The 19,990-nt window shown below is 46.5% G+C and overlaps 1 pseudogene; it reads left to right on the top strand.

Annotated features, from left to right (window-relative positions):
- The first annotated feature begins 508 nt into the window (after positions 1-508).
- LOC138283529 (heterogeneous nuclear ribonucleoprotein L-like) lies at positions 509-19,725 on the top strand (annotated as a pseudogene).
- Positions 19,726-19,990: the final 265 nt, after the last annotated feature.

Genomic DNA, 19,990 nt, shown 5'->3' with positions numbered 1-19,990 from the left:
GTCATTGAGGAAACTTCTATAGTCCAGGACAATCCGTTCACCTATATTTCTTGCTTTCATTATGATACTGCTTTCAAATATGAGGAGGAAACACTATAAACTGCGTGTATGACAGAAATCCTCCTTTAATTCCTTAAACATCTTGTCGCAATACTGATAAAACTAAAAATTTTGAGATTTGTTTTTTAGCAACCGTCTCAGATTTCTAGGGCCCGTATCACATAAAGTGAGCACTGGTGTTGGCCACAGTTTTGGGATGACTAGTGTTTAAGTGGTTGAAGAGCTGGAACATCCCTATTCAAACGCCTTAGAAAGTGATAAATTGTTTTGTGTCACTTGAACTTTCAAGATATATCATTGTTTGCTGGCATATCTAAAGCGAACATGTAAACATTACATATAGACTTGCACAAAGCAACATAGCACTACACTTAAACATAACTTGGAATATCACAAGAAACAACAAAAAACAATTGCTCACTTCGGCACCCACCAGCTGGTGGACACCATGGCAGCTCAGGGAGGATGGTATTATGGCAATGATAGTGGTCGGGCACCTAAGAGGCAGAAGATGGATGCCAGAAATTTTAGAGGGAATCCGGCTTTGGGGGGGTGGCCTCGAAGATCCACAAGAGTTGGTGGCTTATCCCGTTGTACATGTCTGCGGCCGGATGGATGATGTGGTAGAAGCAGACTTGCTGGAAGCTTTGCAGGACTTCTGTCCCATCAGTTATGTGGTAGTGATACCCAGAAAAAAAAGGAGCTGGTACAGATTGAAAATGTCATTGTTGGATACAATGCTGTGAACTATGCTGCAGATGGGGGTGTGGACAAGATGGTGATGGAGCAGGTCACACATTGTGGAGCTTTGCAGCCCTCCATCCCTAACAATTATCCTGACCGAACATATCCACCTCCTGATTGCAGTCGGAACCCGGGGAGGTCCCTCGAAAGCCAGGTGAAGGGCAAGAGATGCTATCACCTGGTTTTGGAGGCTGAAGCGGTCATTGCATAGGAGGCCCGACGGAACTCTCTTCTCCCCCGTGATCCATTGGGAGCCTCACAATCAGATGCAGAGAAGGGGACCTCTTCCTTAACAGGTGGGCTCCAGCCAAAGCAGCTCATTTCCCTGGAGAGATATTAGACACTCGCCACCCCTCCTGTGGATGCTAGAGACACCTAACACAGCTTTCAAGAGGTATGGTGCCTGGGACTTTGGATGTTCTCCTTAAACCGATGAAGTGCACCAACATGGGGTGGTGAGGGTGCATCCAGTCAGTTCCCAGCACACATATGCTCAAGTGCTTTCCACGGCCCCTGCCCCCCTTCCCTAGACCTGACGTATGGGCTTACAACAGCGCTAATTTAATCTGCATGGATTGTTTGTTCCCTCACGTCACCACAGTGGGTAGAGTGTACTACTGTGTCCACAACATTGTCTTCTTATGCCATCATGTTACTATGTCCTCCCACGGACTGACAAAATAAAAAAGGAGCACTACTGGCAACAAGAATCACTATGTCCTGAGTTCACAACCCCCAGTGGACCCTTTCCTGCTGCATCCTACCCTACCCCAGCCAATATGGTTCAAATCAAACAAGACAAAGCATAAAGGAGGCGCAACTGAAGGAAATTTACAATGTATGGTGAGGGTAACACTTAAGACCACGCTGGCCGCTCACTCATGCAGATTTAATGAAATACAGTGGCTGTGTTAGAAATTAAAACTACATTGGAAATGAAGATTGATGCTTTGCGGTTTGATATGGGCCTCTTGAGGGAAGATCATAAAAAACTTTAGGAACGAGTTGAGAACACAGAATCAACTCTAGCCTCACTCAGAATAATGGCCTCAGATACCTCTGCGCACATTAAGGTCCTGCAAGACGAGATAGACCATCTTCGACAACGAGCCGAAGACCAAGAAGGCAGATCACGAAGGAGAAATGTCAGGATCGTAGGGCCTTCCAGAATAAGTAGAAGGCCCCAGTATGGAACTCTACCTTGAGGAAGGAATGGTTCTCCACAACGGTCATGCAAGGTAAACACTCATCCTTCTTCTCAGTGGAACAGGCCCATAAAGCCCTGGGTCAGCCCCTCCCCCTGTCAACACCAGGGCAGTGCGCCCTTTATTGGCGACTAGAATGCAAAAAAACAGCACTCTCAAAACAATGTAATTTATGCATTGTGCTGATATGTTGTTGTTTAACCTTTTGCATTGCAGAGTTTAATGCTGTTAATTTGCAATGTATTGCTGCAGGCTTTCAGAGTGTGTTAGGGTGTGGTCCCTTTCCAGGGCCTTCTACAGACTTTCCCTGCAACATGCCTGGGTGTGGTTGTGGGCTGGGCCAAGACTCTATAAAAAGGAGCCAGCCCAGCTCCAAGTGCTCACTATTCAGAGGTCCCGGTGCAGAGCAGCAGCTATTTCCTGAGCTCCTGTCCCGGTGGCCTATTTGATCTTCCAGACATCTGACTTTCATTCTTCATTTGGAGATCCTTGTTCTGGGCGGTAAGACGGTGGTTGAGCTGGCCTCCCGACGCCGTTATCGAGAACTCTCATGTTCTTGGGCCTAATTCTTTTATGATTTGACAGAGTACTTTGCACGTGTGAAATATGCACTTGAGTGTTTGTGACATTTGCAGGGTGACTTGCGAATCGGCATGACGCGCAATTCGTTTCATGATAATTTAATCTTGTTATTCATTGCATGTTACTATTTCTTGACATTTGCATGGCGGCTTAAGAATCGGCAATACGCGCGATTCGTTTTATGGTGTTTTAACTTTGTTGTTCATTGCGCGCTACCATTTCTTGACATTTAGATGGTGGCTTAAGAATCGGCAAAAGACGTGCGATTTGTTTCATTGTACTTTGATCTTGTTATTCATTGTGAGCTGTTATTTCTTGGCATTTACATTGCGGTTTACGAATCGGCAAGACGTGCGATTCGTTTAATGATGATTTGACTTTGATATTCATTGCATACTAACATTTCCTGGCATTTTACATGGTGACACTCGAATCGGCAAGACGCATGATTCTCTCCTCGAGTTTAATTCATGTTGTTTATTGTATGCCACTATTCTAAGATATTTATAATGTAATATTCGAGTTGACAAGTCATGTGATTTGTTTTCCTGAAACCATATTGTGTTATTCATGGTGCATAATCCTTTTATGGTGTTTACTATATATATATATATATATATATATATATATATATATATATATATATATATATATATAAATCTACAATATGCACAATTTGAGTTGAAACATTTTAAGAGTACACAGAAGATCAGAGTTTCTAGATGCAATATTGTATGGTCCTAGTATGCATTCTCAAAAAAAGGATTTATATGACTGGTTTAAATTTAGTCAGAATGTTTTTTCTGATTCTCATGTAAAGGAAAGTACTTGAAAAAGAAAGTTTTCATTTAATCCATCTTGATTCCCTTACAGGTATCCGGCCATCTTGAAACTTAGTCATTTTAAACGTAATTCTTAGATTGTTCATGTTTTCAGAATGACTATGCTTAGAATCATAGCCTAGTATTGATTTCAGGAGATATAATTTTCATATTGTGTGTTCTAACCTTTTTCTTTTTCTAACCTTTTTCTTACTACAGGTCTCCTTCCCAGCTGTTTCCCTTCCTAATCCCCTCTTCCCCTCTTGAACTCTCTTAGCCTCTGTGATTTATCTATCAGAGTCTTGGAGCTGTTCAGTGGTGGACGTGTTGGGAACGTGCGCAGACCCCAAGGATCTGGTGACTCTGACACCCCCCAGGGTCCCCAGAATGCCTGTGGTGACCTGCCTCTTAAACTACAGAGACAGGGACCACATCCTGCAGGTCACCGGGCCCGAGGTCTATGGACAGAGAAGAACACACAGGTTAACATTTTCACAGAATAAACTTTAAAAAGGCAGCAATGATCATTTCGGCCGTTGGAACGGTGCCTCCTCGACCATGACATCCGGTACGCTTTGCAATTCCCAGCCACGCTCAAGATAATATAGTGAGACAATGCCACCTTCTGCAAATCTCTAGAGGAGGCCTGGAATTGGCTGGAACGCAAGGAAATAGCCACTCCGACTCCAGTGTCCGCCAACACCACCACAGCCTGGTAAACGCAAAGGTATTGTAGCTCCTGCAAAGTACGCTCCATTGTGGGCCCCTCGAGAGAACAAACAGCCAAGGAAACAGCGCAAGTGGTCACAGAGGTGAAACAAAGAGCGTTGACACTATCTCTGACCGGGTCCATGGATAGCAACGTGGATGGAAAAACAAAGGACAGCCCATCATCGCTGGTTCAGCGGCTTCTTGGAGGGGGCCCAAGAGTCACCCCGCAGACATTGGAGGAAACGATATACCCGTGAGCAACATATCTCGTACAGGACAGTGGCCCCTGGAGCAAGAGGAAGCACCAAGAGGGACAATCAAGGTATGATTCATCGCTCATTTGGCTGGGGGATGCAGCAGCCTAGATCACAGACACTGGTGCTGCTTTACTAATGCTGCCCCATATATACATACTATCACAGACTATGGCCCTCATTACAACCCTAGTGGTCGGTGATACAGCGGTGGTAACACCGCAAACAAGCCGGCGGTAAAAAAAATGGAATGAAGACCACGGCGGAAACCGCTCACACATACAGCCACTTTAACACACTGACTGCCACAGCGGTAGCAACAAGCACTGCGGCGGTAAATGCCAACAGCCAGGCGGAAGACAATGTACCACCCACCGTATTACAACAGGCCTATCTGCCACCTTTTCCAGGGCGGTACCAACAACATCAAAAGCACGGCAGAAACAGAACACAGAAGGGAAACGATTCACTTCTGGACACTCAGGGAAGAACCACACCGCCATGGAGCCCGAACTGCAGGTGTTCCCCATGCTGGTCTACCTCCTGCTAGACCATGAATACCAACGCTGGTGAAGGCGACCATGGTGAGTACTACCGCCTAGCACACAAGGGAGGGGGAAGGAAAAAGAGAGTGACACACACACACGCAACACGCTACACCCCCAACCCCAACACCATACACACAACCAGATGCAGTAACGTTACATAGTCCCCCTTACACCTCAGGAATAATGCAAGGAGAAAAGGAAGTGATTAAAGTGAGTGTAATAAGATAAAATACTAGAAATACATCCTCAAAAAGCAAAACAGTATATACATATATACAAATGGAGGTACACTGCCCAGTCCACAATGTCCGTGGGTCACAGGGCCACATCACATAGGCCAAGGCCCCACTTGACTCCTGCATCAACAGGGAGAGAAAACTGCAGGGGCATCAGTTCAAAAATACACAGGCACCTCCTGGGGCCGGGAAACGGGGGGCACCTCAGCCAGAAGATGGTACAACACCATTGGTCCTGGAGGGGGCAACATGCCCTGTGCGATGTCCTGAGGAGTGCAAGGCTGCAGTCTCTCAAGTGGGTGGTTTACCCACTGTTTCGTCCTGGGGAGTGCAAGGCCACAGTCTCTCAAGTGGGTGGTTTGCCCACTGCTTGGTCCTGGGGAGTGCAAGGCCACAGTCTCTCAAGTGGGTGGTTTGCCCACTGCTTGGTTCTGGGGAGTGCAAGGCCACAGTCTCTCAAGTGGATGGCTTCTCCACTGGTTCTGGAGGGGGCTTTATGCCCAGTGTGCTTCATCTTGGCAAGGAGAGGGTGAGTGGATGCCTTCTTCCACTGGTTCTGGTGTGGGCTTTGTGCCCAGTGTGCTTCATCCTTGCAAGGAGAGGGTGAGTGGATGCCTTCTTCCATTGGTTCTGGAGGGGGCTTTGTGATCTGTGATGCAGATCTTGGGGACTGCAAGGTCACAGTCTCTCACCTGGGTGTCACACCCACACGATTTGCAGGGGTCAGGATGCCTTACATTCCATGGAGTCAGGACTACACACTACCCGCCGACGGGGACGGCTGCTCACTGGTGACAGTGGCGGTGCTGGTGTTGGGGTTGGCAGTGGTGGGGGCGACATCCCCCCTTGTACAGGCACCTGGTGGAATTGGCAACACTGGAGGACAGCCACATAATCCTCACCTTTAGACTTGACAGGGCCACAATCCAAGAGCTGTGTGCCCAACGGGAGCCAGACCTGATCTCTGCTATCCGTCACCCCACTGGTATCCCCCCTCTTGTGCAAGTGCTATTTGTGCTCCATTTCTTGGCAACTGGTTCTTCCCAAGTGACAGTGGGCTTGGCAGCAGGAATGTCACAGCCAATGTTCTCAATAGTGCTAACAAGAGTGTTGTCGGCCCTGATAAAACACAAGCACAGCTACATTGTTTTCCACCAGGTGGAGGATTTGACCACAGTGAAAGCTGACTTCTATGCAATGGGACATATCCCCAACATCATAAGGGCAATTGATGGTACACATATTGCCTTTGTCCCCACCCACCCCCGGAGAAATGAACAGGTGTTCAGAAATCGAAAGAGCTTTCACTCGATGAATGTGCAGATAGTGTGCCTGGCGGACCAGTACATCGCCCATGTCAATGCAAAGTATCCTGGCTCTGTGCATGATGCCTTTATCCTGAGGAATAGCAGCATCCCATATCTGATGGCTCAACTCCAGAGGCACCGGGTGTGGCTAATAGGTGAGCCCATGGTTCCCACCCAGTATATGTTGGTGTATGGGTATGGGGTTGGCACTAAGAGTTAGTGTTTGGCTAACAGGTATCCCTCGATATTTGTGGGTGACTCTGGTTACCCCAACTTCTCATGGCTACTGACCCCTGTGAGGAATCCCTGGACAAGGGCAGAGGAACGTTACAATGAGGCACATGGGCGAACAAGAAGAATTATAGAGCGAACACTCGGCCTCCTAAATGCCAGGTTTCAGTGTAGGAAGTGGAGCAATGGCAGTTCAAGGTGGACAGGGTGACATAGTGGGACACAGGGGTGACATTCAGGAGAGTCTTATTTCCTGGTGGGGTGTTGGCAATGTTCTTTGGCTTTTGCCTGGATCACAGGGACCATTTGCGGGGAGGATCTCCTTCTGCAAGGGGAGGGGTACTGATGGCCTGAAGTACCTGTGGCGGGGCCTCCTGTCCACTAGCGTCAGCGGAGGTGGAGGGCTGTTCATCAGTGTGGCTAGTGTCAGGGGCTCGGTGGTGTGCCACTGCCTCCCTCATGGAGTTGGCTAGGTCTGCCAGCCCCCCTCCAATGGTGACCAGGGTGGTGTGGATGTCCCTCAGGTCCTTCCTGATCCCCAGGTTCTGTCCCTCCTGCAGCCGCTGGGTCTCCTGCAACTTGGCAATATCTGGCCCATCGTCTCCTGGGAATGGTGGTATGCTCCCAGGATGTTGGTGAGTGCCTCGTGGAGAGTCGGTTCCCTGGGCCTGTCCTCCCCCTGTCGCACAGCAGTCCTCCCAGCTTCCATGTTGTCCTGTGCCTTTGTCCCCTGAACCGTATGCCCACTGACACTGACCCCAGGTCCCTGATCGTCCTGTGTTTGTGGGGTTGCCTGGGGTCCCTGTAGTGGTGGACACACTGCTGATTGACGTGTCCTGGGGACAGAGGTATGGGCCCGCTGGGTTGGTGCTGTGATCGTGTTTCCTGAGGGGGGTGCTCTGTGGTGGTATGGGACTGTGCCTTGGTAACCAACTATTCAGAGGTCCCTGATGGGACAGGTTGGTCATCCTGATCCTGACATGCTGAGCTGCTGTCATCACTGTGGGCCTCTTCTGTGGGGGAACTGGATGTTGCTAGCACCTCCTCTCTGGTGACTTCTGAGGGGGACGTGTGGGGATGTAAATGCAGTGTTATTGTTTCTGCTTGTGACATCCTGTGCATGGGTGTGTTTCCCTGTATGGTTTTGATTGCCCTGGCAGCTTAGGCTTGTGTGAGTGGTGATTTGGTTGAATAGGTGATTGTCTCAAGTGTGCATGCTTTGGTGATGGGCGTACATGCAGGTCTGTGATGGGTGTCCATGCATTGGTGTTGCATGCAGGGCTTGGTAGCGGGAGGGATGGGTTGTGATGGTGGGGTGTATGTGAGATGGTGGAGTGATGGGGGTGAGGGTAGGGGGTTTGTGATGGCATGCAGGTAGGGGGGGGGGTGATAGTAATAGAGATTTGACTTACCAGAGTCCAGTCCTCTTGCTACTCCTGCCAGGCGCTCAGGATGCAGTATTGCCAAGACTTGCTCCTCCAATGTTGTTAGTTGTGGGGGAGGAGGAGGGGGTCCACCACCAGTCCTCTGTACTGCTATCTGGTGTCTTGCTACCACGGAACGTACCTTCCCCCGTAGGTCGTTCCACCTCTTCCTGATGTCATCCCTTGTTCTGGGGAGCTGTCCCACGGCGTTGTCCCTGTCCACGATTCTCCGCCATATCGCCATCTTCCTGGCAATGGATGTCTGCTGCACCTGTACTCCAAATAGCTGTGGCTCTACCTGGATGATTTCCTCCACCATGACCCTTCTCCACTGAGAACCTGGGGTGTCTTTGTGGGTGTAGTGTGAGTGGTGTGTGTGAGGGTTTGTGGGGTGATGTGTTGTGTTGGGGCCGGACTTACCGCCAATGTCATAATGTGGCCCTATGACTCTCTTACAAGTTGCACTATTAGTTGCATCCTGGTGCAGTGGACTGGACTTCAGTTGGGGTACTAGCTTGGGAAGGGTTTTTTTTTCAATTGTTGTACATTTACGTTGAAGATTTATTTTTGATTTCTTATTCAATGCCATGAGATGCTGATGTGTGGGCCACAGGGTGCGGAGTTTGAGGGTGTTTGGGGCGCTGGGAGAAATGGAGTAGCAGACATGAAGCTCTGCTATATGGATGTTGCGGAATGGCCATGCATGATACAGGGACAGGAGTACAATACTTGTTAATGACCTGGAATGTCAGGGGGCTGGCCAGCTATGCAAAGCATTTTTGGGTGCACCAGTACCTACGCAGACACAAAATTCAGGTCGCACTCTTAGAAGAGACACACTTGAAGGCTCCAGACAGAGAGACCATGCATAGACGCAAGTGAGGCACACTGGTAGGCACCAGATATTCTTGTTATGCCAGGGCGCACTTTTTGGGTGGCACTAGGAACTCCACTAGAGGTGTCGCACACAAAGGTGTACCCAGAGGGGAGCTATGTGCTTCTGGAAGGGATCTTAGATGGGCTCCCAGTATCCTTTATCTCTTTATGTGCTCCCAATACTGATCAGACTCACTTTTTGCAATCCCTCACACTGGCCCTTTTCAGTAACACACTGGCTCCTAGTTACTGGGGTGAAGACTTTAATTGTGTACCAAACCTTGAACGAGATCGTTCTCACCCTCTGGTACTGGGGACATATTCAGAAAAGCTTACTCGACATCTGGTATCACTGGGTATCACACACACAAGTAACAGATGCAAGGCGCAGTTCTTCATCTCCTGCTAAGACAATACTCTTTCTGCTCAGGATTACACGATGTCGATACCAGGATTGACCTAATTTACTGCAGTAGACCCCCCTCCAAGGCAAAGCTTTTTGTAACACCCTATCTGAATACATCACCTCCTACTTTACAGATACTAAGGGAATGGCATCTAACCCTGGTATAGAGAGGGATGACTTTAAAGTGGTCCTACGGGGCCATGTGATCAAGACAGTGTATGGTTCTAAGATGGTTTTGTGCAGGGAACAACATACATTAGAAATGGATATTCATAGACATAAACAGGTTACCAAAAGACCAGATGGCAGCTGGCCCATTTGTTAATGAGTAGCCGGCATACAACTCAACACTAGAACAACTGTGCAGATTAGATTATAAAGAATACCAAACCCAGAAATACATTGAGGGGGACAAGGCAAGTAGGGTTTTGGCTTGGCTTCTCCATTCTGCATCTCCAAAGGTTTCTATTCCTGCAATATGAGATAGAGCGGGCACCATTCTCAATACACAGGTGGCTATTAATCCAGTGTTTTGCTCCTATTATGCTGAGCTCCATACTGCCCCACACTGGGCAGACACCGAACAGATTAGCTTGTTCCTGGACACATTGCATCTGCCATACCTGGAAGTATCTCAACAGACAGATTTAGAAGCCCCTTTAACCAAAACCGAGATCGCAGGTGCGATCAAGCAAATGACACAGGGCAAGACTCCTGGAGCAGATGGCTGTCCTGTAGAATTTTAAGCTGCTTTCTGATCTAAACTCGCCCCTTACCTACTTAAAGTGTACAATGCAGCCTTCTCAAAAGAAGTACTTCCAAATTCACTCCGGGAAGCAACCTTGGTGGTTCTTCCTAAACCAGATAGACACCCACTGCTATTGAGGTCATAGAGACCACTCTCTTTACTGAACACGACTATAAGATATTAGGAAAGGTGTTGCCAACCAACTGATTTCAATAGTGCAGTCCATAGAACATCCAAACCAGAATGGGTTTATATCAGGATGAAACACTTTCCTAAACTTTCGCTGTCTGTTCATGTTAATAGACTGGGCACGTTCTACAGATACAAGCCCCTGGGTGGCATTGCTGAACATAGACAAGGTATTCGATACCCTGGGCTGGGAATATTAGAAGTCGGTCTTGGCAAAGATGGGGATAGGCCCCAAATTCCTCTGCTGGGTAGCTCTGCTCTATAATACACCACCAGCCCCGGTTAAAACAGGACACACCATATCTGATCCACTGGTGATAGAACACTGCACCCATCAGTGCTGCCCACTATCTCTAATAATATTCGCACTGGCAATGGAACCTCTTGCATGTGCACTCAGAGCGCGTGCTCCGCAATGGGAAATTCAAGACGGTGGGTGCTGGCACATAATATCGTTGTATGCTGATGATGCACTAGATGTTACAGTGCTGTCTTGAGTCATGGAACTCCTTCGACTATTCGGGGAGGTATCCAGTCTAAAAGTGAAAAGGGACAAATCACAGCTATTTCCAATTAAAGCAGAATCTGAGACCCAACAGACGGAGCTCCCGCACACCCCACTCCCATGGTCTTGTAATACTATTAAATACCTAGGTGTTAGGGTGTGTCACTCAGAAAAAGATCCAATACTGGGCAACGTGGGCAGAGCCATTTCTAGTGCAAGATTCTCCTTCCTGTTTTAGACATCCCTGCCGCTTGCACCGGTGGGTAGAGTGGCTATTTCCAAGATGCTCATTCTACTCAGGCTCCTATACTTTTTTTCCGCCATACTGGTAGTGCTGTCCACACAACTGTTTACAGATCTATGATCACTCCTCACTACTTTAATATGGAGCAAAGGTGGGCAGCGAGTAGCACTGGCCAAATTCTATGCCCCCTGGACCGTGGTGGACTAGGCACCCCAAACTACCAATACCACTATGCAACTGCCCAGCTACAATGGCCCATGCAGTGAATAGCAGGCCAAAATACAGTTGAGGTGGGACGCTGGTTTCGAGGGAAGCCATCTCCCCCAATCCTACCATGCCTACTGGTTTCAGAAGCAGTGGTTGCTGGAAAAGGCAGAAATGCACTCATGAGAGTAGCTAAAAAATGCTGGGCAAAATACGTGGCTAACCAATGCAACCACCCTCCATATGCTCCAGAATTGTTGTATTGGGCACTGCCGGGTTGTCTGGTGTTGCAGTCATGCTCAGAGGTAGCGAGCTAGACTAATGCAGGCATTACTGACTGGGGTGACCTGTTCATATTCAAGATATTCATCACGTTGGATAGTCTGGGAGAAGCCTACGGTATTTACCAAGGTTCTTTCCTATTATATGCCACCATTGTGGAACAACTCCACAAGACATGGCACAAGATGCATGATGAACAGGAAACCTCTCTACTTCTCCAGACATTGCTGATACATGGGGGAGGGCGCATAGCAGTCACGCACCTATATGGCTCTATCCACACGGATAGAAAGGTTCCCCTCAATCAGTTACATACCTATTGAGAGGCCGCGTTAGACACAACACTAACTGACAAAACAGTGGTTGCAATGTATAGAAGCACCAAAATTAATATCCAAGAAAGGTAGGGTGAAATAGATGTAGTTTAATTATCTACACCATACATACCTCACACCTGAACGCTAGGCACGAATGCACCCAAGAACTGCAGATTATGTCCCCTGCTGTCATTTCTCACCTGCAGACTTTACACATATGGTATGGAACTGCCCACAATTGATCCCCTTTCTAGAATGGTGTTACATAGTTTCTCATGGAGGCACTGGACCCCACCTTCCAGAAAGAAGGCACACATTGTTTACCGGGGCTTCCCACCCGCTCGGCTGCTCGTAAGCCGGTTGACAAATTCATAGACCCCACCCTAGTGCTAGCAAAGCAGAGGATAGCAGCATGCTGGAAGTCAGCTTTGCCCCCAATATATCGCCTATGGCTCTCAGATCTATGATCTGGCATCCTGTTGGAGCACCATGCATTAATGATAGGGAGACCAGGGCGCTCTATTCCAATCATACCCCCAGCGTGGCAGAAATATTTAGAGAAAGTTGAAGTTTCAACAGATGAGACCACTGTAGGACTCTGCCACCTGGCCATGGCTGCTAGAAACAACCTGGCAAGAACCGCCCTTTCTGGACATTAGTCCTAGACCCTGGCTACAACACCCAACACTATTGCCCACTGCTCAGGCTCACTCACAAAGCTCACCAGAAATACACAAACACCAGTGGAAAAACCACGCTGCTGTCTCCTCCTCTCCCTCTCCCTCCAACGTTTCCTCCACTAGATGTGTCAATCAAGCTGAATTCCCCCTTTACACTAGGTACACACCCTACTTACAAATACCATATATTTGCAATTACAACATTTTTCAATGATCACAGATGCTAAGTAGTCCATGATGCAGAGACACTAACATATGGATACTGCTGTGTTCTTACACTGGTTACTTATATTGTACTTCAAGAAAGTGGGGGTATGTCCAGAAATTGTGTCATCACAAATTGATATGACTGTAATACTTTAGCATCTCGTATTCTCAGGCATGAATATATCACATGCAAATGTTTCTAACTTGTTGATAAAACCAATAAAAAAAAATAAAAAAAAAAAAAAAAAAAACTATGCCGCAGACAACCAGATCTACATTGCAGGGCATCCAACATTTGTGAATTATTCAACCAGTCAGAAAATGTCCCACCCTAGTGATCCCAGTGATGATTCAAGAGGTGTCAACAATGTGCTCCTCCTAACCATCCTCAACTCTGTCTATTCAATTACCATAGATGTTCTGTACACAATTTGCAACCCATGTGGCCCTGTGCAGAGGAGTTATCTTTAGGAAGGTGGAGTTCTGCCGATTGTGGAGTTCAACTCTGTTCAAAGTACATAAAGAGCAAGGCCATCTCTGAATGGTGCAAATATATACTCCAGCTGCTGCACTCTGAAGATCGAGTACTCCAATCCAACAAGGTTGAATATGTTTAGGAACAACCATAACACATGGGATTACACGAACCCCAACTTGAATGACCAAGAAGACATTGGCAATAACCTCAACAAGTGCCAGAGACAGTCACCCCTCCTTGGTGATCATCCGGTAAAATTTGGTAAGGCTGGACCAGGACCAGTCATGGGAGGGCCTCATGGTCCCTATCATAGGCACTATTTTTTTAATTTAGTTTAAAAGCACTTTATTTATACAATAAAGTCCATCAAAGTGGCGACAGCATAAGACAATAATATTAAGAAAAGCTTTGTGCCTAAAAAACAGAAGATGTTATAAGTAGCACAATCAATTCATAAATGATTAAAACATCTGTAGAACGTAACATGGTATTAAAAATGGGTAGCTGATGAGATATCTAGTCATTTAGCAGTAGAGATGCGACAAGATGCTAAAAGCCGACAGGTTGAATCATACATGTTATGCACAATACAAATACCTGATACTGTAACTGAGGGTGTGGCGCTGATACTTTTGTGACTGTTATTCCTTTAATCATCTAAACATAGGGTTGTAGGTGTTCCAACCCTGATTGGTGCACTTAGTTCAATAAGAAGCGTTGAACAGGGCTAGGCGAATAAACTAAAGTGTCTATTTATGAAGTGTCACGTGCTATTGATGGCCTGACGAAGTATTTACAAACAGCTGTGCTAGAAGCGATCTTTGTCTACATCAGGATGTAAGCTAAGAGATCCTGCTATTAGTGCAGTTTAGAGACAAACAGCTGATCAGAAGTCAGGGGCTGAACTTAAAATGCAAAGGCATAAAAGTGGCATGTGCTAAAATCTAAAAAGTGCAGAATAGCTATAGCTGTGCTAGAAAAACCCTGTCACCTGCATCAGGCGCCGAGGAGTGAAAGAAACTGGGGGGCAGGATAGGTGAAATTCAGCACAGGGTCAACAAGCAATGGTGAAAGGACGCTACTTGTAACCACATCATAATTGCAGAACTCGCCTAGCAGCCTGCCCACACTATCTTATAGTTAGCAAGCAGCTTGGGAACTTGCCCACTCAAAGCACATAACAAGCATTTGCAATGCAACCGGTCTCGCGTTTGCTTGAGCTAGAGCAATTAGCATTGTTAACTCCTAACTGGACTTTTCTTGCCACATAAAATGAAAATGAAAATAAAGTAGTTTCACATAACTAACTGGACTTTTCTTGCCATATAAACTGAAAAGTGAAAGCTTCACATAAGCGAGCTGACGGCCGCCATCAGTGCACAGCAGACACACAAAGGAAAATAAAAGTTCACTCGTAGAGAAACCTATCGGCAAAAGTGCAATTATCCATGTAATCGGCAAAAGTGCAGTAATCTACGTAACTGGCAAAAGTGCAATTAACTATGTAACAGGGTCAATGTCATGCAAAGCGCTCGACTTCTGCCCAGCGATATCGCGCTGTGAAAAAAGAGAAAAAGTAGTCCAGAAACCAGATGGAAAAAGTGGAGCCTTGTATGTTTTCAGTACTTGGTCGCTGCACTTGAGGAGGGCTAAACACCGGAAAAGGCTTGACTTATGCATCTCTTTCACTAATGAGAGCAAGCAGATTTTAAAAGGCAAGCTCACGAACCAATGAAAGAAACTGACATGACATGGGCGTGGTTTGAAGCCCAAATAGAGATGACAACACAGGATGGAGCACTTTGCGCTCGTGTGTAAAAACTGAGTTCATGCCACAAACGCACTCCAAGATCATAAACCTATGGTCCTGAGGAGATTGGGTGTGAAAATGAGTTTCTTAACAATTTATCCACTTAGTCCAGAAATGTTATCAGACTGGCGATTTCAAAGGGGTAAGCATTGTTCTGGAGGAAGTGAATGTCATACTGCATTGTCTGTGTCCCTTGTTTAACCAGGAAATGACAAAGGTACCTTCTGCTGTCATCTATTAACATAGGACAAATGCAGAGCAGGTGGGATAGAGACTCCTGGAACAATCTGCAAAGACGGCACTTGTTGCAAATGAGGTGGTTTGCCCGTGGAGGGAGGAGATCTAATGAGGCAAGGCTGCCCATACGAATAAGGCAGAACTTAGCTTTGTAGTTCAGGATATTGTGTCAGTGAGGTGTTTCTGAACTCCTCTTTTGACATAGCTCCTGAATACAAGGTCTGCGTGTTTTCTGCACTTGGAGGTCTGGTGATCCAATTCAAAGATTCCTTATGGACTGCTTTGTTAAAAGCTATCTTAAACTGCTGGTGGAGGAGGTTTTGATTCCACATGGCTGTTGTGTCTTTAAGCTCCAGAAGTTCTGAAAGAACTAGCTTCAAAAGGTTATGACACGCCAAATAGTTCACTGATAGCACTTCTAGCAAATTAGGTTCTTCAGTGAGCCTTCTTTTGTGGCATGTGCAGAGTGCATATATTTAAGGAGGCTGTCTTTCTGTAATAGAGATTGATTGCACAGTATGAATTCCAGCCTGATCCGGGCTGCAGAAGTATGATGAGGGAGCTTGAACAGTGATCTAAAAATGACACTCTGGGCATTATTCTGAAAAGTTCCCAGTTTTCCCGGGAAGGCTTCCGAGCCATACCCCAAGTGCTGATCTAAAGACACTACTTCTAAATGCCCTTTGTGAATTACCAAAGTCATAAACCTAGACGTTTGGTCTAAGTTTAGACCAAACGCCTAAGTTTACCTTTGTGAATCAGGCCCCACATTTGCACTTTACTGCTGATAATGGAAGAGGGGAGAAAGATTGTGTGGTAAGACTTCTACCCTCTCATATACCAACCTGGAAGAAAAGAGCCACTTCAAGGATAAAAAGTCCAGATCTGGCAGGAACCTGTGGCTTGGCAGTTGGAGGTGTTTTTGTTTTGCCACCCATCCTAAAGGCAGGACCCACTGAGCGTTTGTCAAAATGACCACTTATGTGTTCTACTTTGTCTCATCTCTCACCATATGAGAGACAATGATCATACAGCAGGTTTTACAACTTTTATTTTATAATTACATTTGTTTGAAATATTGCTCAACTGTGATTTATAATATTTAATAGCTATGTCGGTTTATACGACTTTTGTGTAGCCATGCATGTTCTTAAACACCTGATAGAATACACATTGAGTCCTTCTTATCTCACCTACAGACAACGTTAGTTGTACTTTGGTAAAAGACCTCTTGTGGCCCATAGAAAAAAAGCTATACTGCGCTTAGAACCTGCCTATTGCTTGCCTTTATTGTCACTCTCATTTGCTTGCTTCTTATTCAATGGCTTGCGTTTCTCTACTTGTGTTTGGCCTACGCTTGAAGCATAGCCCCTTAACCATCCTTTTGATTGATTAACTTGTATTGTTCAAATGCTCACATTTGGGTTACTACTTTTTTATTCTTTTAAGCACTTCCTGATAGTGCATGTGTTTTCCAGCTCTCTGCCTCCTGTGCAGCATCCCCCATTTACCTGCCCTCGTGTGCTGTGTTTCTTTCCCTGGTGTTCTGCTTTACCTGTTCAATAATGTGATATCCATTTACACTCTTCTCTATTTTGATCCCTGTTTTTCAATTCTCCTAATGGCTTAAAGCTCAACTGTTGCTCCCGTGCCTGCTCCAGTTGCTTTGCTCCACCAGGTCCACCCACCTGCTCCTTTTATTGCTCTCACACTCCATGGGATCCCTAAAATACTTTAAAAAAAAGCTTTTGGGGTTATCCTGGAAGCTCGGATTGGCTGCTAGGCTTATCTGCTATGAGAAATGCACGAATGGAGATTCATTATTTTTACGTTTTCGTCCCAAATGACATTGCCTTCTTGGATCAGTAAATAAAAAACTTCTTAACATGGTAACCACATCATTCAGTACATGTGCATTATGTCATGAGGCATCAGGCGTGTGTTTTGCCATCCTATCTTTTTTTCTTTTCTTTTGTGCTGATGCTGTGGAACATCGTTCAAAGGCATTTTATTTTTATAAAAAAGAATTGGCGAATCCAACAGGTGACAAAGATGAAATCTACTATCTCGTTTATATCTTATTGTTTCTTCGTTTGATGAGTATTGATTTAATTATTCAAAATATTTCAATAAAAAAATACATTTTAAAAGATATTATGATGAACAGTTTCGTTCATGCTAGAAGCAGAGCAGCCAAACTGTTCCCCTCTTCTACATGGGGACAGATGAGAGCATTGGTGAGAGCGGACCCTACCGACTCCAGGCAATACATGCTGGTTGACGCTTCTGTTACATTTTCTACTTGTACCGCTAAAGCTCAGGGATACCGTTACAGATACAGTCTCCCCCGCCCCCTCCTGCCCCCACTAGATATTCTGACGAGAACAGGAGTCCATTGAACATGATCCAATTACTGATGTGTTGCTCGAGATACAGATCCCTGCGCACATGCGGTTCCGTTTAAAACTTATCTGTTGTATGAGAGCGCCCGGCTTCGGCGGAGATGGATGATAAAAAAACTTCAATAAAGATTCAATTTAAAAAGAAATCCAATATGCATTCGGTTAGTCATAAATCGCATGGCAAGAATATTAATATTCAAGTAGAACAGGCTGAGTTGTCTTTCTTAGGATGTGAAACAACAAACGCAGGTCACACAAGTGTTCTGCGTTAGGCGGTGGCTCTACCCATCATGGGGAACATTGCCAACCAGTTCATCACCTAGACGGCAGAACTATCGATCACTGCAAACATGTCGTTCATTATCAGCCACGGGGCTACCACGTGTCAGGTACACATTGTTCAGACTCAGCTGCTGGAAAGTACAGTACATATGTTACATTAATATTTCTTAAATATGCTGTGCCTTCACATGAGACAGCAGGCTTCAGTCTTGAGACCGCTTACCTGAGGCTGTACCTTGGGTGACACACATCTCAAACATACAAAAAAAAAACTGGAGGCATAGACAGTGGCGTAACAATGGCCCCCGCGGAGCGGGTGAGGGGCGAGCTCCAGGGGGCCCCTTCAGAACAGTGCACTGTGCGTGGGTGGCAGGCCCCTGACTGGGTTCAGGGAAGTGGGGGGCGGGGCTCAGGGTACCTTGCAGGTGGGGGGCTGGAGTTTTGTTACGCCGCGGGGCATATGAACAGGGCGTGGAGATTTTGAAATCCAAAAAACTGGACATTCCACAAACGTAAAAATAGGACAACTATTTTCTGTGACTGGGAGGACATAGAATAGATGAATTGATAGAGCTAACCAACACAGATAATGTGACACTACGGAAATTAAAGGAACCTTTTAAACACAAATCTTCGGTTTTAACGTTAGCTCTACACCGCAATGCATGGAAACGTTCCTCCTTCGATGTGTTCAGTTGACCCTCGCTGAAAGCAGGGACAGGTGTGAAATTAAGTGAAATTTGCAGAGACAGGTGTTCAAAAACCGGGATTGTCTTGGCAAACCCGGTAAATCCGGGACTTCTGGTCACGATACTTAAAGGCCACTACAAATTGTCAATTAAGTGGAGGGGGAAATACTATATAGGCTTATGGTTATCGTTTCAGGCCAACCCCATCCACAGTTTGCAGCCATTACCAGTTACTGGGCACTGAACTGAGGAAACCATGCAGGACCCGAAATTATTAGGTGGGTGCCCGGAGGCAGGGGCGTGGCTACTAATGGTGCAGCAGGTACAGTGGCACCGGACCCAGAGCCTTTAAGGGCTCATTCAAACCTGTTTATTGCATTTCACTAGCAGTCCAGCGGTAAGTGGGAACATTTGGCCTTGCTTGCACCCGAGTCCATGGCATTCTTCTCTCGTCCCTCTCTAGAGGTCATCATCTGCTGTCAACATTTATGTAGAGACGCATCGAAATATATAGAAATGCTTTCTATGAACTTTTTCAAACTAGTGTGAACGTAGCAGCTTTTCCACAAATTAGCAGATTTTCAGAGGCAATAGACATTACCTCCTGTCCCTCCCTCGCCTTCCTTTAGACCAGTAAGGCTCCCTGCCTCCCCATAGATCCTCCCTTCCCCTTAAAACCCCCCCACCCCCACCACCTCCTGTTCTTTTTTGTCTAGCCCCGCTAGACTTACCTTCTTCTTCGTCCTCCACGGCGGGGCCGGGGGGTATTCGACTTTGCTCTCCTCGAGGCGGGGAGCTCCTCGGGGAGGGTTGCTGGCGGTCGCGTCTTCAGAAGGGCTGTCAAGGTCGGTCGGCTCTTTGCAGCTGGGGCTACAACTTCCGGATCTTCAGCTCGCAGGGACGAGCTGATGTGCCGGTTTGGATTTTCGGCATTTTTGGCAGTAGGACGTGTGTTCTGCCCACATTTTGAAGATTTTGGCTACTTGTTTATGCATTTCCATTTGCTGTTCTTTTTTTTAGGGGGAGGACCTTTCTCCTTTATTTAAGGGGGTTGGGGTCCTATGGCTGGCATTTCTTGTTGGTATCATGCCAAAGGTACCTGCCAAAAGATGTAGGATTGTTTCCTCTTCATCAAGGGAGGATGTTGAGGTTCCCCTCTCCACGCTTGGGGGTCGCCAGGTTCCAGTGGGTGCTTCTACACTTCTCATGTCCAGAGAAGAGGTTTAGGACATGATTGAGGTGGCTGTCTCTTGGGCTTTCCAAGCAGGGGTGGCCAGGCCTGGTCGTTCTCCGGAGGCCCGTCCTCCTGGG

Source organism: Pleurodeles waltl, chromosome 3_1 (genome assembly GCF_031143425.1).
Source record: "Pleurodeles waltl isolate 20211129_DDA chromosome 3_1, aPleWal1.hap1.20221129, whole genome shotgun sequence".
NCBI lineage: Eukaryota > Metazoa > Chordata > Amphibia > Caudata > Salamandridae > Pleurodeles > Pleurodeles waltl.
This window is presented reverse-complemented; position numbering and strand designations above follow the sequence as displayed.